General features: G+C 33.5%; 1 protein-coding gene across 3 annotated transcripts in view; it reads right to left on the bottom strand.

Annotated features, from left to right (window-relative positions):
* Positions 1 to 15,104, bottom strand: part of BRINP3 (BMP/retinoic acid inducible neural specific 3) — a 407,138-nt gene that overhangs the window by 61,881 nt on the left and 330,153 nt on the right. The gene's annotated exons all lie outside the window — the stretch shown is intronic.

Here is a 15,104-nt window from a genome sequence, read left to right on the forward strand (position 1 = left end):
TTAACCAAGAGTAGGAAGAAAAGTTGATTCTACATTAAAATAAATGATCACCTAAAGGTATATTAATTATCTAAATAGAAAAGATAGTGAAGACAAGAGTCAAAACGTGGAAAGAACCCAATTGTCCAGCAATACATGAATGGATATACCAAGTGTGTCACATACATGAAACAGAATATTATTGAGCCATAAAAATGAAGTTGTGATAAATGCTACAACATGGATGGGTCTTGAAAATATATAAAGTGAAATAAGTCAGACAAAAAGGACAAATATTTTATGATTCCACTTATAAGGAATACTCTAGAATAACCAAGATCATTGAGACAGAAAATAGAATTTAGGAGGGGATGGAGAGAACAGGAACTGATTGTATAGTAGCTACAAAATTCGATTTGGGACAAAAACTTTTTAGAAAAAAGTAGTGATGGTTTGCACAACAGTGTGAATTTAACTATACAGTTAAAATGGCAAATTTTATGTTATATATATTACACACAAAAATTTTTCTAAGAAATTTTTTCACAAAGCAGTGTAACCTTTTTGCTCTTCTCTCTTTTTCTTCCAAAATAAATATTACGAACACAGATTCAGTATATAAACTTTCTATTGCTTTTAGTACTTCTTTAAAACATTTATTTTGCTAAGAATATCATGTTGTACCTAATATTCCCATTTAGTACATGGCTGGGTTTCCTCAACATATACACAGCAGTACAACACAAGATTTGGAAAAGTTGTCAATGGCTGAGGAAGTATTATTTGACAAGTGAGACAATCCACATCTTAGTTATTACTGTACCCAGACAAAAGTTATATAGTAGGCATTGAACCTCAACTTCTCTGTGCCTTAATACCCTGCTTTGTAAATGACATAGAAAGTTCCAGATAATAATCTCATAAAGTTATATGATGTCATGGACAATTATTTTAAATTACCATTTAGTTAGCTTTAAATATCCAGTCCCAAAAGAGTTGTTTTCAACTGTCCTGTTACATCTATTATTACTTAACTGAATTTGGACAAAGAGTGTCAATACCTGTTCTTGTATGTAGGCACTGTCTCTGCTGCAGTGTTTTAAAAACTCCAAAGTATCATTTACATTTCTTAAACTATGCCATTCACATGGGAAAAGGTAAATTGCAATTAATACATATACATATTTAGAGTAATCAATATATATTGATTTTATGTATTTCAACATTCAGATCCAAACTATTTCATCAATGCTAGAAACTACAACCTTTTAGCAATTGATAAAAAAATTACACTTATGATTATTAAGGCTGTTATTTCTTGTAAAGCAAATAAATACAGAGTCCTGGCATCTTTTGGAAATTAAAAGTCTGGATTTTAACCAGAAGAAAAAGGAAAATTAAAACAAAAAAAGGGACTTTTAATAGCAAAAATTTATGGAGAAGGATTTTTGAGGGTATATCTATTTGATATACTTCAAATAATTTGTTTTGAATAAGCAAAAAAAAAATGAGACGCCTTCTGAAATTCCAGTTTCACAGTATCCCACATTTTGTTCAGTCCCATATGTCCTTTTTCAGAAATTCATTCTTTTCAATGAAGAACTGATGCATGGAAATTGGAAAGTATCCCTTGGATTATTCACAGAGCAGATGCCACTACTTTGAAAACTAATCATTCATTTCATTGTTTTCTTTTTCACGAACACTTTTGATAAGTCTTTATTCTTTTATGGGTATCCATATTTTAATTCTTTTCATCATTTGTCATAAAAAACTGAAAGTTACTAAATCAGCACATTTTATTCAAGTTAAAGTATATTTTAAAATATAATTTATTTACTTTTACTAAAGCATACATGTGTAATAGTGTAAGTCAGCTGAAAACCATCACCATGTAATTTCTAAGAACATAGTTTAACATGACACTTGAATAATCACTTCATTATGAAGTCATTAAGAGTCACCACCGACAGTCACCCAAAACATTTACTGGGCACCTGTTGTGCACAGAACATACAGATGTTTCAGTCTGTGAGAGCGAGAATGGATAAAACTTTCATCTTATTTTTAAAAATGACAAAGGACATGAAATATTTTCTAATGCTAAAATAACATCTTCAGTATCTAAAATTTATTCTCCTTACAAGTCAATAGAATCTCCAGAAATATTCCTATAGATATGTTTAGTTTTTAGCAATTAATAAAATTCATATTTATAGAAAATGGAAATGATATTTGAATGATACATTAGAATTATTATATAGATGTATGATTTACAGAAATACAGAGGAAAATAAATGATTAGGGGATGACCGATACCATTTTATCTTATAATAATTACCAAAATCATGTGGACGATAAAGCACTATTGCATTTCAAATGGTAAGTAAACTATGATTTAGATATGTTTTGGGGGAATGAGTTTATAAAAGAAAACAAATTAATGTCATATGAAAATAACCTAGAAAAACTAAATTTAGTACCTAGATTATTAGATACTAATCTGGAAATACCTGTTTGTTAAGTATGCATCAACTGAATACTTTTGCTTAGCATAGTTTTGATGACTATAGAGAAACAAAATAACAACAATAATAATAATGGTAATAAACTTCCTTTATGCTGGCAAGAATTTATAGTCAGTCAGCTTTCTTAACAAAACTAATTCACATGAAGCAAAGGATACAAGTGGAAAGACATGATATTAAAGACATCTGTGCAGGCAAAGAGAATTAGGCTACGAGACAACTTTCCAATAAATTATAGATGACTAGCGGGGCACCATGTTAACTCACTAGATTATTATCACTTCTCCATTACAAATGAAGTATTTTTTAAAATAGAAGAACTAGGTCTGTTGCTTTTCTTTCCTCTTCCCCTGAAGGAACCCATATTTAACTTGATACTTGATAAGCAAATTTTGAAATTAATTTTCCCTCCCTATTTCTCTCTCCCTCTCTGTTTACAGGTTCTTACGTCAGCAGGAGCTCTTTTAAGTCATTTAAATATTAATTCACATGCCCCCAATTATCTTTCATGTAAATTTTACTGGAGCAGTTATGTATGTGGAATGCAGATGATCTGTAGTTTCAGTATTCTAATATCAGCAAAGTTTTATTAAAACTACCACATTTACATATTGATCATATGTATTTACATATTTATGCTCTTTTTTCTCATGCTTCACAGTTGCATTAAATAGAAAAGAGGGGAGAATTGAAAACTTCAGGGTATAAAGAACCAGCTGTAAATGCATACATCCTGATTTGTGTTTCTGCCTGTATTGATAAGCATAAAAAACACTGACAGAGTTGATTATGTATTTTCAAATATTCAGAATCTCTGCTCAAAACTGACTGAGAATATATTTTCAAAGATGTTCTAAGCATTTTCTAGACCTTTCAGAACAAAACAATTTGCTTCCTCAAAAGTGTAGAAAAGTAATAATACATTTTAAATTATTACTTAGGAATGATTTCTTGAGTTATTAATTCATTAAAAAAATCCAAAACAGAAGATGCTTCCATTAGAAAGTAGGACTGAATGGTAGGGAGGACTGAGGGAGGAAACATTTATGTTTTGTATTAATTCGTGTGAATGTTATTTGATTAAAGTATAAATAAATATTGTGAACCAATAAAAATACAGCCAAAAATTACTGTTGAATTGCCAATATGCAATGTACATATGTTTCAGACATTTAAATGAAATAGTACTATTTAATTACTTGTTAATATACAAGTAAAAATCCAAATCAATAAACATATTGGCACAAAGTACCTTTTCACTAGGATGACAATGTAATATGCATGACAATTTATAATAACAAAACATTGTACAATACCTAGAAAAATATGTAAAGAACAATGGACACAAGGAATCTAAAATGAAAGGTAATAGATAAAAGAAATGTGTGTCAGGTATATATGAAAAATCCATGCAAACATTTGTTTTTAAACAGCAAGGTTAATCATTTCTGATTTGGAATACTACTAATCTAATGCCTTCAAAGTATCTCTTCTGCTTATGTTTGTGAACATAGGATATTCTGAAATAATACATGTTGATAAACAGTCTAGTAACTACATTTTCTGTAACCAATAAGCCAATAAACCAAATATTACCTCCTTATACTGAATGTAGTACTGTGGCCTTATCCACACATGAACACATAGCAAATGTTTCTATGGCTGGATTTTTATTTATTAACGTTTTTATTTAGTCTACAATAGATTTATACTTATAGTAGGTACTACCCCCAAAGCTGACAAAGGAACATTACACTGTGTCTACTAGTGGCTTTTAAAATTCAGAACACCCTGTAATAGAGCTATCTTGTTTCTTGCGAAGCACATTTTCCTAGAAGATAGTATGGATCATTTTGTTTTTCTCATTTTCAATGGCAAAGATTTGACTCATGATAAATTTCAAATCTAGACATTACAGAAATGCTGGCCTTCAGTAGGTAAGATACAAAACTGAGAAACAAATGGGACTGTAGTGGGAAGAATGGCTGATGGCATGAAAAGTTGAGACAGAAAATTCAGGAAATCAGTGTCCTGAACGGCAGAAAGTGTCCAAGGGCTGAAATGAAAATCTGACTCTTGAGGGAGGACAACTGACAGACAAGTCTTGACCCACTCTATAATCCTGGCTAGAATTGTTAGATATTTTTACTTTACAAAGTTTCTTTTTTCTTTTTCTCAAACATGTCTAAGGGACTATTTGAATGATTTATATCAGTTTAGAATTTTCCCAACTTCTACAGTAAATCACTGATACAACTTTGAGTGGCCACATATCAATGCAAGTCTATTCAAACCATTCTATAAGCCATGGGTACAGAGTTTACAGTGAAATTGACAAAACACTATAATGCTCCATAAAGTAAAATGGCAGGCCTGATCAATAGCTTGTGAACTGGACAATTTTATGAGACTGCAAAGTGATGGATACGCAAGAGCATAAAGAAAAAAAACAGATCCCAATTCCTTAATAGCTGCCTAGAAATAAGTTGTGCTTTTCCTGTTTTCCTTTTCTCTGAATGATACACCATACTTTTATATTACGATATCTCAATATGGTGAGCCAATTCCTCTGTCCTTCATTGGGTCATCCTGTTTACAAACCTCCCTTTAAATGTTTGAGGAATTATCTAAACAGAGCGTTATCACTAACTATAGAGCCTGCAAGATTCAGGTCCTCACTTTCCCAATGCCTTTGCATTGACGCATCATCTCATCTATAGAAATCAGGTTTTCCCATCCAGATTATGTAGTGTAAACTGTTGATGCAATAACAAAGAGAATGCATAGAGCAAGTCTCTCAGGAGGTAGTACTTCCAGCTATAAAAATAGTGTTTAGTTCAGTCGAGCATTCGTTGCAGTGATGACCTCACTAAATAAGTCTTAGGCAAGATTTTTTACTTTGTCCTGACTATGTAGCGCAAGAGTATGTTTCTCTAGCTTTGTTGATGATGCTGTATGCTATTTTATATCTCTTAAAAAGTTCCTAGTTGGGTTAGGTTAACTACAGACTGTTTTTTCTTACTTGCAGCAAAGAATCTGGGCTGACAGAAGTACTGGTATCAAAAGTAATTTGGCAATAGCCTCCATCGACAATAAAGAGATAGGTACTTGATTTCCTGGGTTGATTGAGACAAAAGCCTTTTCAAATTCATATGTTATTAAGAGAGGATATTTGATGACAGAAATAACACTTGTGCTCATCTGGAATGAAGAGGTTGTTGTAGAAATAGCATTTAGGACTGTGCCTGCATAGAACTGAATGAAGAACATGAAAAACCCAAAGACGAGGGTGAGTTGGTCACACAATTAGAGACGGTTTTCTTAAAAATCCCAAAGTCCTACACTTTCTTCTCAAAGAACAGAATGAATGCTAGAGACTCAGAGTCTGCGCTGAAGGAACCTTTTATCTCTTGCAGCGTTAGGGCTTCAAAGCTAATTTAGATTCTAATATTAAATTTAGATTCCTGCCAGACCTGTTATGTCAACGTTGGAAGGAATCCTGACTAGGAAGGCCTGGGGATCTGGGGACTGGAAGGTTGATAATGAGGGAAGACTGGAATTCACTCAGAAGTATCCAAACTACTAATGCTCGCATCCCTTGCCCCCAAGGAACAGCCGCTTCTTCTCTGCCTGATGGACTGACCGTATCTGGCTGTCAATCATCGTAATGATTTTAATCAAAGGAAAAACATTCCTGGGAAGCTAACATTCGGCACACCCCACTTCATCACCTATCATGCCCCAAGGGAGTATATTGAATATCGTCTAAGAGTAATTGTCCAATAGGCTATCAAAATATTGCTAGTTTTTACTGGACAAAAAACATTAATGCTTTGGTGAAAAGAATGCTGGCATTCCCAGTGAACACTGTGTAGGCTGCTTTCTGTGGGCTGGAGACACTGGTCAGTGTGAAATAAGGTGAGCACATTGATTTCACTGAAAATACAAATTACCCCTCCATGACTGAGGCCTTCTAGCAGCTACTGACATCAGACGTACAGTGGACAGAAGTATCGTAATACACAACAGTCCAGGGGGTTACTTTTCTAGGTCTAAACCTAGAAAAATAACTATAGGAATTTTAGACTTTATTCGTTGGATTCAGGGTTCTTAGAGACTTACTTAGAGAACCGGTGCCCTAAGGTCCTATTTGACTTGTACAACTGAAAAAAAAAAATTTTAGTATGATGACACAGACCTGACTTGAGTCATCAGGAAATGAAGGGATTATATCCTATCAAATCCCCAGTCCTAAATCTTTCCAACAACTCTGAACTCCCATAAGACAGCTTACATAGGGCAAATCTTTCCTTTGCGTTGTGAATTAATTCCTAGGGCTCCTGAACGCTTCACTGTTTCATGAATCTGAGTGTGGTCTTACAGAAATAAGATAGAAATTGGGTTTTCCCTGAATCCCCCTCAAATTAGGCTAAGTGAGACCTTTACCCATGCTGTATTTATTTTCGCAGTCCCTGACTAAAGAACTAGAATAAAAGAACATCCGCTCCATAACCTATTATGGAATCAAATCTATTAAAGTAAAAGGATAAAGAAGCTTCCCCTTCCTACCAGAAGACTAAATCCAAAGTGATAATTGCTTGTCTTTTACTCTTGACACACTTGCAGGAATTAAAGTTCCATTTAACACTGAAAATTGTAAGGATAATATTGATATTCCATCTCCAATTAACTCACCATGTTGGATATAGCTTAATCATAGAGCAACTCTAATTAAAATTGCTATTGCAGATGTGGGGTTTTATGGGTGGCGCGACTCCTGGCACTAAAGATAAAGCTCCTTCTCTGGTACAAATTATTTTCTCTATCCTTGTAAACAGAGAGTACTGGAGGCAGCTTTCTTTCATATGTCAGGTACAAGAGTTAAGCATTCTCATTTTATTCTAGGGTTAAATCCTCTCTCAGCTTCTGTGCTACAGTTTATTTCATAGGAACATAGATCATCTCATCATGCCACAGGACATATTTTTTTAATGACATCACACCGAAAAGACATGAAAAACGTGAATAGCACGTATCCTGGCTGCCAGCCCATACCTTAGCTGTGCACAAGGACTGCAAATAAATCTCATGAAATCCCAAGCACCTGATGCTGACTGAAATCCCTGAGTCTTGAGCACATTTGGATATCCTTTCCAAAATGAGGAACTGCTCCTTCAACGCCCTTTAATAACAAAGATATACAAATCTCGGAAGTTGCCTCACATGAATTATCAGATTACATTATGGACAGTGATGACTTCGAAGATCTGTGTTGGGGTGTCAGATGTGCCAGTTGCAGATTCTTTTGCTCCTAGATGTCCTCAAGAAATCACTCTTTCTGTGAGACTTAGAGATTTTTCCTGGCGTAGCTTCCGTGCCAGAATCTCCAGACCTGCTGACTCCGTAGCTATCTAGCGCAATGCTTTTAAACAAATTCATTTTGTGCTGCATTCAGATTCTGCTCTTGTAAGTATGCTGACTGATGCAGCTAATTGTGGCCTCAGAAGTAATTATAGTCTAGATTTTAACAAGTATATAGCAAATATTTTGTCTACCCTGTGCCAATCACTGTGCTAGTCAAGTATTAAAACTACAATAATAGTTATGGTAGCTATAACAATAGTACTTTCTTCAAGGAATTTCTGTGTAGATTAAATTAGATAATTACCATGAAAACTTAATAAAAACCTTTACATAATTAGTGATAAATAAACGCTCGATATTATTTGTCTTTTTTATAATTTATTCAGCCATGCTGAGCATTTCACATGGATTATCTCATTTAATCCTCATAATAGGCCCAGGAGACACAGGACATCATACTCTGAATTTCACTGATGAGGAAATGTGCCCTAGCAAGGTTCAGGATTGTTCAGTGACTTATTAATTAGAGCCCAGAACAAACTGATTCTTTAAAAATCATGACTCCTGCCTTAATACGCATAAACTCTTTTGAGGGTCAACAGGAAAATAAAAAATTATCACGCCTTATATTTAACTAGTACTTCTGTTTGGTAAACTTTTCACAAATGTTATCACATCCAATCTTATAATAACCATGCAGTAGGATGGGCTGATTTTATTGAGATGTGATGGGAAACTAATTTTTATTACAAGATTATTACACAGAGCCAACTATGAGAGAAAAATGAGGGAACAATAGACTGAAAGAAATATAAAAGGAGAGCTCATTTTGTATTTTTATGAGTGTCAAGAAGTTTTATGTTTCTTTGTATTTTCCCTTTCCAAAAGCCTAAGACAGCACATTACACATAGGATGAATTGAGTATGTTATTTCTTAAGTGGCTTAAAAATTGACAAGATTCAGAGAAATTGTTGAAGCTAAATATAAGCAGTACAGAATATTTCATTTGGAAAAGCGGAATTTGTGTTTAGTCAGAAAAATAAAATAAAGCCACAAGTTACTCATGTTGGAACATAAGGCTTAAATAAGATGTGTTTTATAGTTCTAAGTCTAAATACTACTATGGAAAAAGGGAATTCAAGTTGAGAGCAATGCTGGAAGATAAAAATATAAATTTCTTAATTTATGGAAGAGAAACTGGCAAATGGGGCTCACATGATAGAATTTTATAGCATGTACAGATTTCAGAGTATCGATAATCAAAATATTCTGCAATGATGTGATCACTGGTTATAGCAAAATTATACGTACATGTTCTTGATTGCATAAAGACAATTTATATTCAGTATATTTTGAGTATCAAGCACTTCTAAGCACTTAACTCTTAATTCTTATTACTATGTCCATTATACAAAAATTATAACTATGATTTAGAGATATTGAATAAACTTCTCCATGTTGGAAGCCTAAGTAATACCCATAGAGAAACTGCTGAACACACAAGTCAGTATCTACCTATTGGATCAAACTCATTTAAAACCAGGTCCTCACTATTAGACAGAATCCAAGTCATGGTGGTGCGAAGAAAGAGAGTTTACTCCATGCCCTTCAAACAACAATACTCAAAGGATACACCCTTTGTCTTGCACCATGAAAAGCATGTCTGGTGCCACCCACCCTGTCAAGCTGATTGTCAATCTTGCAGGAGTTCTTTTTCCTTTTCAACAATGAAAATGGAGGCCAAAGAAGCTTAGTGATTTCCCAATGAAAACAGGTTTATGGAAAAGATGAATTATCACTGAACACTATGGATTTTCACCCTAGTGTCTTTTATACTGCACTTTTATACCATGCTTCTGTTTTACGTGTCCTAAGTATAAATGAAAATACAGGATAAATATTAAAATGATATTAATTTACTTATTGCTTAACTATTAGAAAATATGTCCAAATAGAACAATTTTTAAAACTATATAAATAAAATCATTTTTTTGTTATTTACCATATTAAATTAATTATCTACTTATTATTTCAGGTAAAATAACGATAGTTAACCTTTATATATAAGCAACATATTTTATGAGAATAATGGTATTTTCTAAAGAATAAAGTATTTTGTGAGAGATTGTCATTATTTCACATTTTTGCAAACCTCTTTAATGTCTGCCTTAAGAGAAAACATCTGATTTTCGTATCTGCATCTGCATTCAATTTATTTTTGTGATATCACATACTATGTAGCTCCTAGACATCTCCACTGTACACTCATAAGAGAATGAAAGTGAAAAAAGAAGCAATAACATTTCAATATCATTATAACAAGGGGCATGATTTTGTGGGCCTCCACAAAATCATCTGTAACAGGGACCACCAGCTATCCCCTTATCATGCTTTGAGAATTGGTGCAGTAAAGAATAATATACATAAAAACTGCAATATTCAATGTTTATGTTTTGGATAGCAAATGTACATAAGTAGATAATATATAACATAACTATATTGTTTTATATATAAATATAAACAAATAATAATAATAGGACAAATATCAGAGTAAGAAGCAATGTCACATTTTGTATTTATCAACAGAAGATAATGTTACGTATCTGAAGGAACAGGAATTCATGATATTCATTCTCCAAGAATTTAACATGCAGTGTTTCATTTTTCTGATCATTTAAACATAATAAGAAGAAAAGCATATGTTAGTTTACATTTAACAGCTGCTGCCTGCTTTCAATAATCTTGCCCTTTTCTATCATATGTTGTCTTGGAATTTCATGGGACAAATAAAAAACCTGAGACAGTTATCGTTTGAATTTTCACCCTAAAATATGCTACCAAATTTCAAAACTTGAGCATCATATTTATTTGATCAGTACAGTGGTGAGCTTCTGTGACCATAGCTCTGAAAATCACCATTGCTGTTCTTAGTGGAGAAGCCATTCATAAAAAATATAAATGATGCCATAAGGTCTGAGAGCCTGATGATTTTGTACAGTCCTGGCATTGTGTATAAGAAAAGTGGCCTACTAATAAAATCATGGCAATATTACTTGTTTCTCAACACAATATTTTCAATAGTAATCTAAGCAATAAAAGTAATAGCAGATCTAACACCACTGGCAATATTAAATTGAAATAGCAAATTGCAAAGCTGGTAAAATTGTTATCCAAGGGATTAATCTGCAGTAGAACCAATATTTCAAGCTCCCAAATAAATGTTCAATAAAGTGATGCTTCACTATTGGGCAAGCATTATGATAGTGATTTACCAAAGATATATTATTTTAAAATTTCTAGCAATTTTTCATATGCTGGGGCAAAACACAAAGAATAAAATGAAAATACACTTATTTTTATGTTCTAGTGGATTTTAGTTGTTCACAATACATTACTTAACTCATCCTAAAAAAACTAAACTTTCAATTTCTAGGAAAGTTTATTTTTATTGGAACCCACAGAAACATTAGATATTAGCCAGAAATTTCCTTCTCTGTTCAAACAAATGCAGTCAGCGTAATTGTTAAAGAAAAGTTTAGGAACAATTCTTTATATATTACAAAAGAAACGTTTTTTTATCATATATTAAAGAAAAATAAAAAGATTACTATATAATTTTTGCTTCTCACAAGACTCTAAGAACAAAGAGAAATCTATATATTTATCTTCAGTGTCTATCTATCTATCTATCTATCTATCTATCTATCTATCTATCTATCTATCTATCTATCTATCTATCCAACTATCTATCTATCATCTACCTTCCTACCTACCTACCTATCATTTCTTACACATTCTGCAATTGTCATGAGAAGCTATATTTTGCTTCTTTAACAACCTGCCTTGCTGATCATCAAATATCCCTTTCCTTTCTTCTTCCCACAAGTAGGACATACTCTATGGGATTTCTCCAGGGAAGTTGACCCAAAATCCAATCACTATATCAAGTGCAAAAGCCAGGCATCTGAGAGATGTGAACAAGCTTTTAAGCAATTTCAGATATGGTTCCCGTTTGGTCTACAACTCAACAAACTAAACAGATGAATGATTTGTCTCCCATATTTACTATAAATGGAGCAGGGGGACAGAACAGCTACAATAAACACTACTATAGTAAAGAGTGTGAAGAGCTAACAGAAACAAGTGTAGTTTGTAACCATCCTGAAACCCTCCAAGTAGATGCTGTAAGGGCTCCTTATCCCAGAAGTGCAGACCATGCCTTGATTAGCCCCAGACTTTTCTTCCTGCATGGTTCTTTCATTTAAGATTCTCCTTTACCAGTAACTTCATGCACAGTTCTTAGATATACTGCATACCCATATCTTTACATTTTTCTCTTTCTGCCTCTCTTCAAGGGGACTGACTACCTTGAAATTGTCAAGATCTTAAAGGGAGGTCACATTCTTATGTTATTTTCCTCGACATGTGTCCCTTAAACTTTCTCTTTCCTATCTTTTTAAAGCTTGGAGTCATGAAGCAGTTAGCTCTTTTAAGTCTGGAGCCTTGAAAATTTTCGACTCTCTTCCTTTCGGGCCCCAGAGAGACCTCCTCTGTTTTTTCAACACATGGCCAAACACAGACATTCACAGTCAACACCTGTCATAAAGACTTTACTTTTTAACTTCTTTCTCTAGAGCTATTAATGCATGAGGCAACCATCGTCCCTCTCAAGGAATTACAGATGACAGCATTACCAAAAGATAACGTGGATTTATAACTGTTGTTACTATGCATCAGTCAAGTACGAGGCCACTATCATCGCTGTTGTTTGTCGTGGACGTATACCTCACTCGAGAGGCACCTTGGGTGGTGGTCAGGGGAAACTGTGGTGATAAACCCAGATGCAGCATAATCTACACTTCTTTGTAATAATTCTGGGACTCATTGTCAATCCATTCTTTTGAAAATAAAAAAAAAATCCATGACTTTAATGAATAATTCTACTGAAAAAGGTTTAAAATACGTATCAAAAAACTGAAAAACAGGCAACAATAAGAAGTATTGGTAATAAATTCCACAAGTCCATATTTACAATGCTAAAGCCCAAGAAGCTCTAAAACCAAGCATGAAATTATAATTTATTTGACAACCAAGGCTGATTTTACCTAAGTTCTTTAGAAACAAATCATTCCTAAAGCAAAATGAGGTTATTACACAGTTCCAGAAAATTTAGAATGTAATATGTAGTATTTGTGTCATTATCATTCTGAAAGGCAAAATAATATACATATATTAAAATATATTATAAATTTCTATCAATATAAAATATTATAAATTTGGAAATAACATATTCCCAAACTAAATCACATGGAACAAAGTGATATCATTTGTGACTGCTTGTACGTAATACTTTGGCACACATTATGTCTCCCCATTTTTATTATAACTAGATTTGTGAATTTTCCCATATTCAACATGTTTCTGTTTTTCTTTCTGAATATTGGTGTATGCTGTTGTTATTGTGAGTGTTATAAGCATCTGGTTTATAAAGATATTTACTCAATGTAATTGATTTTCATATAAGCTTGTTGTTAACATCACACTTTGCAAATACACATTTTTCTCAATCTAAACTCCAATATTTTAGTGTTATTTATGGCTTCTAGGAAGGAGTGGAAAAGATATATAAGGAATTAGGTTAAAATACTGATGGCAAAAAATTGAACACTGATTCTGTATCTTCCTTGCTGATGAAGATGAATCACATCTCAGCACATCTATGATTGTTTTCCTAGCACAATGATAGAGACTGAATTTAATCTTTCTTACAGTCCCTGCCTATTACTTACATAGTCTCTAAAAACGTACAAGAAACCACTATAGAGATGAAATAAAATAGACTTGCTGGAAAAAGGAATATTAAACAAATTGTGTGAGTTAAATGATAAAACAACATCTGAGTAATAAAAAAGTCAAGAGAAATTGAAGAACCATAGGGAGGCAATATATTTGCTTATCGTCTTTGCAGGAATAAATATACACAAAGCTGAGCAGATATCAGTAGAATTAGATCAGACCTACCTTTCTCGCTTTTTTTTAGTGTCAGCATAATATTTCAAATGTCTCAGCAAACTCTTCCCTTCAGAACTTTAATAAGTAGATTGGCCAGGTGCAGCACTAGCAGGAGGTTCATAATGTATTTAAGTTTGAAAATGAGGCAATTATATTTCAAAGTTCTGATTGGCTATATTTTAATTTCAGAACCACAAGATGAACTGATTTAGCTGGTAGCTTTCTGGAGTAACCTCGAACATTTGCACCTGTTCATTTTATTAAAACAGAAACACCTTGGCAGGGGTGAGAAGAGGATATTGGTCATGGATGCCATGACAGCTGGGTCCCTCTGCTCTCACCACTGATTACATTTCTTGACAGTCACAAGGGAAGTTAATTACTAGTAGGCAATTAACACCTTCAGAAAATGATAAAGAAAACATAATTATATTGAGAACTCCCAGAGACTGCTTGTAATCTTAAATGTGATATTCCCAGGTCTCTGAATAGCTATGGCAACCCAGGCCTTGACATTCCTTAGTGTCTACACTCCTCAACCTGGTCCCTCACACAAAGTGGTAAATATTAATACTCTGTTTCCTTATTTTAAATTATTTAAAAGAATCCTGAATTTTCATCAATCTAATTAAGAATTCCCTATGGAACTGCTCAGTGAAAACAAGCTAAAATATGCTTTGCATATAAAGTAAATCCTTTTTCTAGCAAAACTGATCTGCTCTCAGAAAGACTCAAGATAGCTTATCGAATATTAGTTTGTGATCTTGATGAATTAAATTCTGCCTTCTCCATTACAGGATAGCACCTCAATGAGCAGACTTTGGGGCCAGGCCATTCAGGCTTTGCTTCTCATGTGTCCTTCAGGAACCATACGACCTTGCAGAAGGTTATCTACCATACAGAGTGAAGTCATGTTTGTATACTTTGGGTTTGTAATACTCATAGTTAATTTTATCCTGAATGAGAACATGAAATGATCTGGTTCAGAGAGAGATTTCTTATGAAATATCTCATGATAAATAATAATGTGTTGGTCCCCTTTTGCCCCAGTCCTTACCTTTGGAGTGACATGATTAAGGGGATAAAATGTTTTTGTCTCCACAAGTAGCCGAAAACCCTCCTAGACCAGGGAACAGGAAACATGCCTCTTCTCTGCTTAGAGAGGAAGAAGTCAGCTGCCTCCTTTCCTACCTGAAACCATCTCCTGGGAAACTAATGGC

This window comes from Manis pentadactyla, chromosome 19 (assembly GCF_030020395.1).
Source record: "Manis pentadactyla isolate mManPen7 chromosome 19, mManPen7.hap1, whole genome shotgun sequence".
Classification (NCBI taxonomy): Eukaryota; Metazoa; Chordata; class Mammalia; order Pholidota; family Manidae; genus Manis; species Manis pentadactyla.